The 13,981-nt window shown below is 37.3% G+C and overlaps 1 long non-coding RNA gene across 1 annotated transcript; it reads left to right on the top strand.

Moving 5' to 3' along the window:
* The first annotated feature begins 267 nt into the window (after positions 1–267).
* LOC116565102 lies at positions 268–13,104 on the top strand. The gene is made up of 3 exons (XR_004275257.1): positions 268–498; positions 896–901; positions 13,044–13,104. It is a non-coding gene; the product is annotated as an uncharacterized LOC116565102 (long non-coding RNA).
* The last annotated feature ends 877 nt before the right edge of the window (positions 13,105–13,981 follow it).

Consider the following 13,981-nt stretch of genomic DNA (forward strand, 5'->3'; position numbering starts at 1 on the left):
TCAGAAATAATGCCACACATGTACAACTACCTAATCTTTGACAAACCTGACAAAAGCAAGAAATGAGGAAAGGATTCCCTATTTAATAAATGGTGTTGGGAAAACTGGCTAGCCATAAACAGAAAACTGAAACTGGACCGCTTTCTTACATCTTATACAAAAATTAACTCAAGATGCATTAAAGATTTAAATGTAAGACCTAAAACCATAAAAATCCTAGAAGAAAACCTAGGCAATACCATTCAGGACATAGGCATCAGAAAAGACTTCATGACTAAAACACAGAAAACAATGGCAACAGAAGCCAAAATTGGCAAATAGAATCTAATTAAACTAAAGAGTGTCTGCACAACAAAAGTAACTACCATCAGAGTGCACAGGCAAACTACAAAATGGGAGAAAATGTTTGCAATCTATCCATCTGACAAGGGCTCGTATCCAGAATCTACAAAGAATGTAAACAAATCTACAAGAAAAAACAGCCCCCTCAAAAAGTGGGTGAGAGATATGAACAGACACTTCTCAAAAGAAGCGAGTTCATAATGCCTGTATGTATCATGTCATAGTTAGGATAGGAGTTGTGAGGGATTGTAGGAAGCTTTGGGATTCCTTTTGAAATGCAGCAAGGTCTGCAATACCCTTCTTACCCCAGTCATTTAAAAGTTGCAAAGGACTAGGTTAAAACAAGAAATGGCAGGCAATGGAAGACTGATCTTAGGTTTTTATAAGAGAAAGCATTGACATTAGTGTAATTATTTTAAGGCTCATCTTGATGAGATATCAGCAGTACATTTAAGTCTCTTTTATGCATCAGACTTCTTGTTGTAAAAGGGATTATGATGACATAAGCAAAGACTGCGGATCATACCTCATTCAGAGGTGCTTTAGAAGGAAGACCAAGGTTAGATGATTTGTTATAAATTTTTGCTTGATCTGGGATTGTAACGTACATCCCTTTATGAAAATAACTACTTACTTACCTAAAAATGTGTTGTAAGCTCTCACTGTTACTTCAAATTCCCAATTATGTAAATGGGACAAAGGTATAATTCAAAATGCAAGGAACTACACTCCCATTTTCTGAACCAATTGTGAAAAGATTATTTCCTCCACCTAGTGTGTTCCAGCTTGCATTTCTGTCGTTGCCAGCCTGTCCTTCTTCCCCAGGCCTCTCCATTAGGTCACAGAGAACATATGTTATGTATGGTGTGGTAAATCATGTGGTGGTAAGATACGACTCCCCTAAACCTGTTGCTTACAACAACGAAGACTTGTGTTTTGCTCATAACAGAGAACACAGTCCGCTGTGACTCAGCTGTGGCCCTGCTGCATGTCTTCTTCATTTTGGGACAAAGCCTTTCTCATCAGCCTGTTCCTAGAATATCACCAGTCATATCATTGTGGAATAGGAAGAAGATGGAAAAAATGCATATATGACTCACACATATATGATTAGACACACACAGATACACAAACTTGTATGGGCATGTGTGTATGTGTAGTGCAGATAATAAAGAGCCATATTAAGAATGTAACAAAATTATAGTTTCAGTTTGTATAAAGAAGAAAATAGAGACTAAATATGTCTCAAATCAGTGATGTGCTGGAGCCAGCTTGCAATGGCTTACAAGAGCTGATTATTCACATCTCTTCCCAACTTCATAGTTATCCAGTGACTACATTGGTGGCTTGAAATCAGCCAGGGCGAGAGCACTTAGACTGTAACACTACAAATCAGGGCTAGTTGAGGCCACTTTCACTCTAGCACACCACTGCTTACAGATAGCAAAAGTACAGCTAAATGATAGTCCTCAAAGTAGAGTAGAGGGGTTAGAAGTTCACTTAAAGCCATGAATGTATTAGAATCTGAAGACTGTCATGACTGATCCACAGGCAGAAATCATTAGGCTGTTTGTCACTTTAGCTTGCACAGGTTGCAATGAGACAGGAGCAGAAAACGGTGGTCTTTCAGGACAAAAGTCTAGCTGCACCAACTGATTAGCTACAGACACAAATCAAAGAACTAAATTTGCTTTTCTAGCTCCCTGAATACAATGTTTACACAAGGAACCTCAATGGACTCATATATTTTAAAATGTTTATTCTTGATATATGGGGTTCTTTCTACACACCACCTGCTTAAATCCTGCAATGAAGTTAATGACCCTTTTAAATTCAGGATAAAGCAGAGACCTGATACAAACTCACTTATGGTACATTTGTTTTTGCAATGTTTTATTTTTTAAAAATGCCAAGACTATTTGCCTGAGAATGTATTTCTTACGTTAAGCCTATTCATAGACTTTACCAGAATTGTATAACAGATGCTTTAAAATTTATTTGAAGTGGATTTATACTCATGCCTGTGTAGATGTAGGTCTTATTCTCATAGGTAGCATCAGCAACAGAAGAAAGAAAATATATTACAAAACTACATTTTGAATTATTAAAATTTTGTATAATTTATCTAAATTATAATAACTTGTTCTAAACATTTTCACACCAAAATTCTTCCTTATAGATAACCATATTAAAAACTTTTATGCATCTAAGATTTTGTTTCTTAAAGCAATGTCATCTCAATGCCAATACACAAACAGGTAATGTTTGGACAAACAAGAACACACATATATTCTCCGAAAATGCAACTATTCAATGCATATTTTCTGAAGTGTTCTAAAATTAACAATATTTATCTCACACACCTTTTCAACATATAAATATTTATTTTTATAGATAATTGTTAATTTATTGATGATTATTATTTGCTTATTGGGCTGTTTCAAAATATTGGTATCATAAACAGCTGCAGAAATATCCTTTATACACATGGATGTGTATGTATATATATCTTTGTATTCTCATGCTAAAGTATCTGTAGGAAAAATTCTTGATGGTCATATTAGTGGAAAACTAAAATAAATGTAGATTCAATTAATTTCTATAGTTAATTAATCATGTTCCATGTATCAGTTTTTCAGACAAATGAAAAAGGCTTCGTGGAAACCATTTGCAGGTATGAATTAACCGTTTAACATGTCCTTCCCATACTTCAAATGCATAAATCTTACATACAAATGTGTATTGTTTGATAAAATGGTCATAAAATATCCATGGTAAAATAATATATATTTTTAAAGATGACAGAATAGCACTATTGTATTCCTTGATGAAGCAAATGTGCAAAATATAGATTCATTCAGGGGCCACCATTGGCAAGTGCTTGACTTCACTTGTTCTTAGGCAAAAGGCTGAGAAGTGATAATTGCCTTGTTTAAGTCCTAAATATTTTTCAATTCTTGTGGAGACAATCTGACCCAAATTGGAGCAGGAGGAAAATTATCCCCTTTGCAAAGTATTGCACGCATAGTCTTTTCCACATCTTTAAAAAATATATGAAGAAAGTTAATGTAGTTTAGGCCAGGTAACTCATTTAGGTATAAATCATCTTAAATGTTGAGAGATGTTTCAGTTTCAAAGTTTCAACGTTTATATGTGGGGCAGAGGGCAGCTATGTACATTTTACATATACTAGTAAAAGCAGAGATTTTTTAAAATGACAAATTAATAATTATCTTAGAAACTAAGCTGATTGGATTATGATAATTTTTTCAAAGTGAATGTTAAGTCGGGATAAAAGTATTCTGTTTTCTTGCCTTGTGGTTATCTTAAATTGAATACAACTTCTAAAGGTAAATGGAAGGATGTGAAACTTTAATGATATTTAAATTAAAATAATTTCATCAACACATTCAAATTGGAAAAGGAGAAATACAATTATGTCTGCTCAGAGATAACATGATCTTATATGTAAAATATCTTACAGATTCCATACAAAAACAAAATTATTTAATTGAGTAAATTAAATTACTATTTAGTAAATAAATTTAGCTAAGTCACGGGATACAAAATCAGTGTATAGAAATCAGTTGTGTTTCTATAAACTAACATGAACATTTCAAAAATAAAATTAAGAAAACAATTTCATTTACAGTAACATCAGAAATAATACAAATTTTTAGGAATAAATCTAAGAAAGAAAGAGACTTTTATGCCAAAAATTCCAAAATTTTTGTGAAAGTAATTAAAGACATCAATAAATGAAAGGCATTCCATATTCATGATTTGGAAAACTCAGTATTGTTAAGATGCCAATACTAACCAAAGTGATCTACATATGCAATGTAATCTCTACCAAACAATTTGTTTTTTCCTGAAACAGAAAAACGCTTCCTAAAATTCACCTGAAATCTCGAGGGTCGCCAAATACTTAAAACAACTGTGAAAAATAATGAAGTTCGAGGTTTCACATCTGATTTCAAAACTTATTGCAACTCTACAGCAATCAAAACAGAGTAGCGGGGTGGGCATAAAGGCAGCCAGGTAGACTGATGAAATAGAATAGAGATTCCAGAAATATACCCTCACATACATGGTCAAGTGATTTTAAACCTGGGTGCCAAGACCGTTCAATAGAGGAAAAGACAGTCTTTGTAACAAGTGGTGCCAAAAAACCTGAATAGCTACATGCAAACAGATAAAGTTGAACCCTTACTTACTCCACACTCAAGCTTAAATCAAAATTGATAAAAAGGTAAGAAAACATAGGTTAAAAGTTTAGGACATTGAATTTGACAATAATTTCTAGAACTTGAAACCAAAAGCACAGGCAACAAAGCAAGAAAATTAACAAATCGGATCACAAAAAAATTAAAATTTCTGTACATCGCAGGGCACCATCAACAGAATGAAAAGGCAAACCAAAGAATGAGAGAAAATGACACATCTGACAGTGGATTAATGTTGACAGTATGTAAGAACTTCAATTAAACAGCAGCAAAAATGAAAAACACAATTTTTAAAAAATGGATAAAAGACTTGAATAGATATTTGTCTAAAGAAGATAAACATTAACAAACAAATGAGAATATGCTCAATATCACTAATAATTAGCAAAATGCAAATTAAAACCACCCTGAGGTACGACCTCACACCCATTCAAATAACTATTCTAAACAAAGGTACTAACAAAAACACCAAAATAAATCAATCAAGCAAGCAAGCAAACAAACACACACACACACAAAAACAAACACAAAATAAGTGTTGGTGGGAAGTGGAGAAACTGGACACTTTGTTGGTGGGAATGTAAAATGGTGTAGTCACTATAGGAAAGGTAAAAGGAAGTTCCTCAAATAATTAAAAATAAAATTACCGTATGATCAGGCAATTTTACTTCGGAGTATATATCCAAAAGGGATAAAAATAAGGACTCAAAGAGATATTTGTAAACCCTTGTTCATAATGACATTATTCACAATCTAAGTGTGCATTAATAGGTAAATAGGTAAACAAAATTTGGTATATATGTACAATGGAATATTATTCAGTCTTAAAAAAAGAAAATTTGACTCACACTACAACATGCATGAACCTTAAGGACATTGTGCTAAGTGAAGCTATGAAGATATAAATACTTATGATTCCACTTATATGCAGTACCTTGAGTAGTTAAATTAATATAGTCAAAAAATCGAATATTGGTGGCAGGGGCTAGAGAGACAGAAGGATGGGAAGTTGTTGTTTACTAGGCACTCAGTTCTAATTTTTCAAGATGAAGGTTCTGTGGATGAATGGTAGTGATGGTAGCAAAACAATGTGAATGTACTTAATGCCACCAAACTACACATTTGAAGATAGTTAAGGTGACAAATTTTATGTTATATGCATTTTACCGCAATAAAAATTTTTAAATAGCAACATGATCATAAACTTTTAATTGATATTGAATTCCTGATATTCCAATGAAATTATATGTTTAGTATAAGTGAGAAAAATATTATATTTTGTAATACTAGCATTAATAAGAAAATAAAATGAAGAGATGAGCTTAATTTTAAAATTTAATGACTTGTACATTAGGAAAAAAATCTAAGTTTTAGAGTAAGTTTATATTAGGTTTATTACAGTTTTTCAAACTTACCTCAATCAATGTCTTTATAGATGTTATTTCAGAACTTATTGAGCATTTATGTAGTCTAGAATATTATTATTCATTTGTAATATAAGACCTTAAACTGTTATGCACAATTATTAGGGTAGCTATTTCTGGTCTGTCTATATCGTTTATAGTTAACAGAACAGAATTTTGTGGATTTATGAGGCATCCTTGTCTGGAGAAAGGACATAGGCATACAAAGTGTCTAATTGATACTGATTATATTTTGTATAAGATGGGGAGACTCCATCATAAAGTGACTTCCTGTGTGCAATGTTCCACATGCATCAATCCTAGCAAATCTCTGTGAAAATGAAGCCATAACATATCCCATTACAGGGGAAAAAGAGAATTAATTCATAGTATAGGACTTCTCCAAGAAAAGAGTGCTTAGCCTGCAACCTGTGATTACCTATATTGTTTGAATCATTAGAAATATCTGGTTACAGGAAGATTTGTTATTTGGATGCGTTTCATTCAATAATTCAACCCTTTTTGTTCACACAAGGTGTAACTCTAATAAAAGACATAATAAAATTCAAGACTAAATTTTCTACTGACACAGAGAAGAACATTGTATTATATAATGCTAAAGACCATAGATTACAGGAAAAATATGCAAGAGATTATATTTGTCAAGTGAAATGAGGTAGAAATCTTCTTTTTATAGCAGAACTACAGAAAATTAGGGAATACACAAATAGAAATAGAAATTATACGAATTAAGTGATTTAAAAAAACTATTCTCAAAAACTAAATCAAGTGGATACAATTTAAAAATAAGATAGTGACTATAAGAACATTACTTGTTAGCATAATTATTAATATAGAACTACAGGGGTGAGTTTGCTATTTTGAGCTTGATAAAGGAAAATGCAGCATATTCTTAAATAGTCATACTGCATTTATAAAAATTAATTATGCATTAAGTAAAAACACTGTAAGATACATAAGGTAGCAGTAGGACACATACTCTTTTGATCAGAATACAATAAAAACTAAAAATAATAACAAAATAAAAATTAAAATAGTTATCCTACAGAAAATCAGCATTGTTACACTAAATAATGCTTGGGCCCAGAGAAGAAGCAAAATTTCAGAGTGTTTGATGACAAATGATAATAAACATGCCAATATCATAATCTATGAAACATAATTTTAGCAATGATCACTGAAAAATGCAAAGCTTAAATGCTTACATTAATTAAAATAAAAGAAGGAAGATAAATTGGTAACGCTTAAAACTAGAAAAAGAAAGAAGATAAACTGATAACTCTTAAAACTAGAAAAATAACACATGGCAGCACTACTTCCCCCAATCCCCAAAAAGACTTAAACTGAAAGATGGCCGTTTAGGAACAGCTCAGGATTGCAGCTCCCAGTGAAAGCGCAGAGGGTGAGTGGACGACGCGTTTTTATTGCCCACAGACTAGGATATTCCCGGGCGGAGGTGCTCCACGGTCGCCAGCGCGGCTGTTTCGGCCAGCGCGGCTGTGCCGGCCAGCGCCGCTGCTTTGCCCCGCGCGGCTGCTTTGTCGGCGCCCTGGAGCCGCGGTTCTCCGTACAAAATACACCGGTACAGGGGCCCTGTTGGCTGGTGATTGGAGCCACGGGAAGTCGTCCATACGCCGGTTCAAAAAGGGGACTGAGCAGAGAACCAGGACAGTAGATTCCAGGGCAAAAAAAAAAAAAAAAAAAGCGCCACAAACCTCAGTGCCGCTGTTTAAGCCAGCTCAGTGAGTGGCCGCAGGGGAAAACAAACAGACCCCGGAGCCTCTTCAATAGGCGACTGGAACACCAACTTAAAAAAGGCTCTGAGGCAGGGAGCCAGGCGATCAGGCTCCGCTGGCCCCACCCCCACAAAAGAACAGCAACCAGAAACTCTGGATAGAGAGTTTCACAGCAAGCGCAGCTGAACCTAGGACGGTCCAGCTCTGTGGGGGAGGGGCGTCCACCATTACCGAGGCAGCTCGCCGTTGCCAAGGCAACCCGCCATTGCTGAGGCAGCCTGCAGTTGCCAAGGCAACCCGCCATTGCTGAGGCAGCCTGCCATCGCCTAGGCTACCCACCACCACAGCAAAGAGACTCCGCCTCAACAGAGGCGGGCCACCATCGCCAAAGCAGTTCTAACTGCACCCATATAAACAGGACTGCAGGGAAGTTCACTCGGCAGCGTGGCGCAGCCCACAGCAGCTCAGCAAAGCTGCTATAGGCCGACAGTGACTAGGCTGCCTCCTTGCTGGGCTGGGCAGGTCTCAAGGAAAAAAAAAAGGAAGGCGGCAGCATAACGAAAACTCAAAAATAAAGTCCTAAATCCCTGAGACAGAGCACCTGGGAACAAAAAGCAGTTTATGAGTGCTGCTGCAGCAGACCTAAAAGTACCTGCCCAGCAGCTCTGAATGAACAACAACAGAGTTCGCAGCTCAACATTTGAGCTCCTATAAAGAAGAGACCGTCTCCTCAAGCAGCTCCCTGACCCCTATATATCCAAGAAGACACCTCATAAAGGAGAGATCAGATTGACACTAGGCGGGTATCCTTCTGGGACAAAGATAGCAGAAGAAGAAAACTGGTAACAACCCTTACTGTTCAGCAGCTGCTGCAGGTGAACCTCAGGCAAGCAGGGCCTGGAGTGAACCTCAGCAGACCTACAGCAGAGGGGCCAGGCTGTCAGAAGGAAAACCAAGAAACAGAAATAACCTCATCATCAACAAACAGAACGTCAATCTGAAAGATTTGAGACTCAATCTTAAAGCCAGCAACTACAAAGTCGACAGGTGGATAAATCCTTCAAGATGAGAAGAAACCAGCGCAAAAAGGATGAAAACACCCAAAACCAGAACACCTCTCCTCCTACAAGGGATCACAACTCCTCACCAGCAAGGGAACAAGGTTGAATGGAGAACGAGTGTGATGAAATGACAGAATCAGACTTCAGAAGGTGGGTAGTAAGAAACTTCTGTGAACTTAAAGAACATGTTCTAACCAAATGCAAAGAAACTAAGAACTTTGAAAAAAGATTTGACGAAATGCTAACAAGAATGGACAAAATAGAAAGGAATATAAGTGAATTGATGGAGCTGAAAAGCGCAACACGAGAACTTCATGAAGCATGCACGAGTATCAACAGCCGAATTGACCAAGCAGAAGAAAGGATATCAGAGGTCGAAGATCAACTCAATGAAATAAAACGGGAAGGCAACACTGGAGAAAAAAGGGTAAAAAGGAATGAACAAAGTCTCCAAGAAATGTGGGACTATGTGAAAAGACCTAATCTACGTTTGATAGGAGTACCCGAATGCGACAAAGAGAATGAATCCAAGCTGGAAAATACTCTTCAGGATATTATCCAGGAAAACTTCCCCAACCTAGCAAGGCAGGGAAACATTCAACTCCAGGAAATACAGAGAACACCACAAAGATATTCGTCAAGAAGAGCAACCCCAAGGCACATAATCGTCAGATTCACCAGGGTCGAAATGAAGGAGAAAATACTAAGGGCAGCCAGAGAGAAAGGTCGGGTTACCCATAAAGGGAAGCCATCAGACTCACAGAAGATCTCTCAGCAGAAACCCTACAAGCCAGAAGATAGTGGGGGCCAATATTCAACATCCTTAAAGAAAAGAACTTTCAACCCAGAATCTCCTATCCAGCCAAACTAAGCTTCATAAGTGAAGGAAAAATAAAATCCTTTGGGAACATGCAAGTACTCAGAGATTTCGTCACCACCAGGCCAGCTCTACAAGACCTCCTGAAAGAGGCTCTACACATATAAGGGAACAACAAGTACCAGCTCAACTAAAGGGCAAAACAGCCAGCTAGCACCAAAATGGCAGTATCAAATTCACACATAACAATATTATCCCTAAATGTAAATGGACTAAATGCCCCAATCAAAAGACACAGACTAGCAAATTGGATAAAAAGATAAAACCCACTGGGGTGCTGTATCCAGGAAACCCATCTCACATGAAAGGATACACAAAGGCTCAAAATAAAGGGATGGAAGAAGATTTACCAAGCAAATGGAGAGCAAAAAAAAGCAGCAGTTGCAATTCTCATCTCTGATAAATTAGACTTTAAAGCAACAAAGATCATAAGAGACAAAGAGGGACATGACATAATGGTAAAAGGATCAATGCAACAAGAAGAGCTAACTATTCTAAATATATACGCACCCAATACAGGAGCACCCAGATACATAAGGCAAGTTCTTAATCACTTACAAAGAGACTTAGACTCCCACACAGTAATAGTGGGAGACTTTAACACCCCATTGTCACCATTAGACAGATCAACCAGACAGAAAATTAACAAGGATATCCAGGACTTGAACTCAGACCTGGACCAAGCAAACCTAATAGACATTTACAGAACTCTCCACCCCAAAGCCACAGAATATACATTCTTCTCAGCACCACATCACACCTACTCTAAAATTGACTACATAATTGTGAGTAAATCACTCCTCAGCAAATGCAAAAGAACGGAAATCGTAACAAACAGTCTCTCAGACCACAGTGCAATCAAGTTAGAACTCAGAATTCAAAAACCAACTCAGAACCGCACAGCTTCATGGAAGCTGAACAACTTGCTCTTGAATGTTGACTGGATAAACAATGAAATGAAGGCAGAAATAAAGATGTGCTTCAAAACCAATGAGAATGAAGACAAAACATACCAGAATCTCTGGGACACATTTAAAGCAGTCTCTAGAGTAAAATATACAGCAATAAGTGCCCACATGAGAAGCAAGAAGAGATCAAAAATTGACACCCTGTCGTCAAAACTGAAAGAGCTAGAGGAGCAAGATCAAAAAAACTCAAAGTCTAGCAGAAGACAAGAAATAGCTAAGATCAGAGCAGAACTGAAGGAGATAGAGACACAGAAAACCCTTGAAAAAATCAATAAATCCAGGAGTTGGTTTTTTGAAAAGATCAACAAAATAGACCACTAGCCAGATTAATAAAAAAGAAAAGAGAGAATAACCAAATTGATGCAATAAAAAATGTTAAAGGGGATATCACCACAGATTCCACAGAAATTCAAACCATCGTCAGAGATTATTAAAAACAACTCTATGCACACAAACTAATAAACCTGGAAGAAATGGATAAATTCCTGGACACCTGCCTCCTCCCAAGCCTAAACGAGGAAGAAGTCGAAACCCTGAACAGACCCATAACAAGATCTGAAGTTGAGGCAGCAATTAAGAGCTTACCACCCAAAAAAAGCCCAGGTCCAGATGGATTCACAGCTGAATTCTACCAGACAAACAAAGAGGAGATGGTACCATTTCTTCTGAAACTATTCCAAACAATACAAAAAGAGGTATTCTTCCCAAATCATTTTATGACACCAACATCATCCTGATTCCAAAACCCGGCAGAGACTCAAAAAGAAAAGAAAACTTCAGGCCAATATCCATGATGAACATAGATGCAAAAATCTTCAATAAAATACTGACAAGCCGATTGCAACAGCACATAAAAAAGCTTATCCACCATGATTAAGTAGGGTTCATCCCGGGGATGCAAGGCTGGTTCAACATACGCAAGTCTATAAACGTAATTCACCACATAAACAGAACCAAAGACAAAAACCACATGATTATCTCAATTGATGCAGAGAAGGCCTTTGACAAAATTCAACAGCCCTTTATGCTAAAAACCATCAAAGAGCTAGGTATCGATGGAACGTATCTCAAAATAATAAAAGCTATTTATGACAAACCAACAGCCAAGATCATACTGAATGGGCAAAAACTGGAAGCATTCCCCTTGAAATGTGGCACCAGACAAGGATGCCCTCTCTCACCACTGCTATTCAATATAGTATTAGATGTTCTAGCCAGAGGAATCAGGCAAGAAAAAGAAATAAAGGGAATTCAAATAGGAAAGGAGGAAGTCAAATTGTCTCTATTTGCAGACGACATGATTGTATATCTAGAAGACCCCATCGTCTGAGCCCCAAAACTCCTGAAACTGATAAGCAAGTTGAGCAAAGTCTCAGGATACAAAATCAATGTGCAAAAATCACATGCATTCCTATACACCAATAACAGACTTAAAGAGAGCCAAATCAAGAACAAACTTCCATTCACAATTGCCACAAAGAGAATAAAATACCTAGGAATACAACTAACAAGGAACGTAAAGGACCTCTTCAAGGAGAACTACAAGCCACTGCTCAACGAAATAAGAGAGGACACAAACAGATGGAGAAACATCCCATGTTCATGGTTAGGAAGAACAATATTGTGAAAATGGCAATACTGCCCAAAGTAATTTCCAGATTCAATGCTATCCCCATCAAGCTACCAATGACCTTCTTTGCAGAACTGGAAAAAACCACATTAAACTTCATATGGAACCAAAAGAGAGCCCGCATAGCCAAGTCAATTCTAAGCTAAAAGAGCAAAGCGGGGGGCATCACATTGCCAGACTTCAAACTATACTACAAGGCTACAGTAATCAAAACAGCATGGTACTGGTACCAAAACAGATATATAGACCAATGGAACAGAACAGAGGTCTCGGAGGCAACACAACATATCTACAACCACCTGATCTTTGACAAACCAGAAAAAAAGAAGCAATGGGGAAAGGATTCCCTGTTCAATAAATGGTGTTGGGAAAGCTGGCTAGCTATGTGCAGAAAGCAGAAACTGGACCCCTTCCTGACACCTTACACTAAAATTAACTCCAGATGGATTAAAGACTTAAACATAAGACCTAACACCATAAAAACCCTAGAAGAAAATCTAGGCAAAACCATTCAGGACGTAGGTGTAGGCAAAGACTTCATGACCAAAACACCAAAAGCATTGACAACAAAAGCCAAAATAGACAAATGGGACCTAATCAAACTCCACAGCTTCTGCACAGCAAAAGAAACAGTCATTAGAGTGAATTGGCAACCAACAGATTGGGAAAAAATTTTTGCAGTTTACCCATCTGACAAAGGGCTGATATCCAGAATTTACAAGGAACTAAAACAGATTTACAAGAAAAAAACAAACAAGCCCATTCAAAAGTGGGCAAAGGATATGAACAGACACTTTACAAAAGAAGACATACGCGAGGCCAACAAACATATGAAAAAATGCTCATCATCACTGGTCATCAGAGAAATGCAAATCAAAACTACATTGAGATACCATCTCACGCCGGTTAGAATGGCGATCATTAAAAAATCTGGAGACAACAGATGCTGGAGAGGATGTGGAGAAATAGGAACACTTTTACACTGTTGGTGGGAGTGTAAATTAGCTCAACCATTGTGGAAGACAGTGTGGCGATTCCTCAAGGACCTAGAAATAGAAATTCCATTTGACCCAGCAATCCCATTACTGGGTATATATCCAAAGGATTACAAATCGTTCTACTATAAGGACGCATGCACACGAATGTTCATTGCAGCACTGTTTACAGTAGCAAAAACCTGGAACCAACCCAAATGCCCATTGACGATAGACTGGATAGGGAAAATGTGGCACATATACACCATGGAATATTATGCAGCCATCAAAAACGATGAGTTTGGGTCCTTTGGATGGATGAACCTGGAAACCATCATTCTCAGCAAACTGACAGAAGAGCAGAAGATCAAACACCACATGTTCTCACTCATAGGTGGGTGTTGAACAATGAGAACACATGGACACAGGGAGGGGAGCACTACACACTGGGGTGAGTTGGGGGGAAATAGGGGAGGGACGGTGGGGGTGGGAAGCTGGGGAGAGATAGCAAGAGGAGAAATGCCAGATGTAGGTGATGGGGAGGAAGGCAGCAAATCACACTGCCACATGTGTTCCTATGCAATGATTTTGCATGTTCTTCACATATACCCCAAAACCTAAAATCCAATAAAATAAATAAATGGGAGGGAAAAAAAGACTTGAACTACTGCAATAGAAAATATAAAAACATACTGTAATGTGGTTAAAAAATTAAATAAATAAATATAGGACTAATAAAGCTA

This window comes from Sapajus apella, unplaced genomic scaffold (assembly GCF_009761245.1).
Source record: "Sapajus apella isolate SASKATOON/1434 unplaced genomic scaffold, GSC_monkey_1.0 scaffold39, whole genome shotgun sequence".
In the NCBI taxonomy this organism is placed as follows: Eukaryota; Metazoa; Chordata; class Mammalia; order Primates; family Cebidae; genus Sapajus; species Sapajus apella.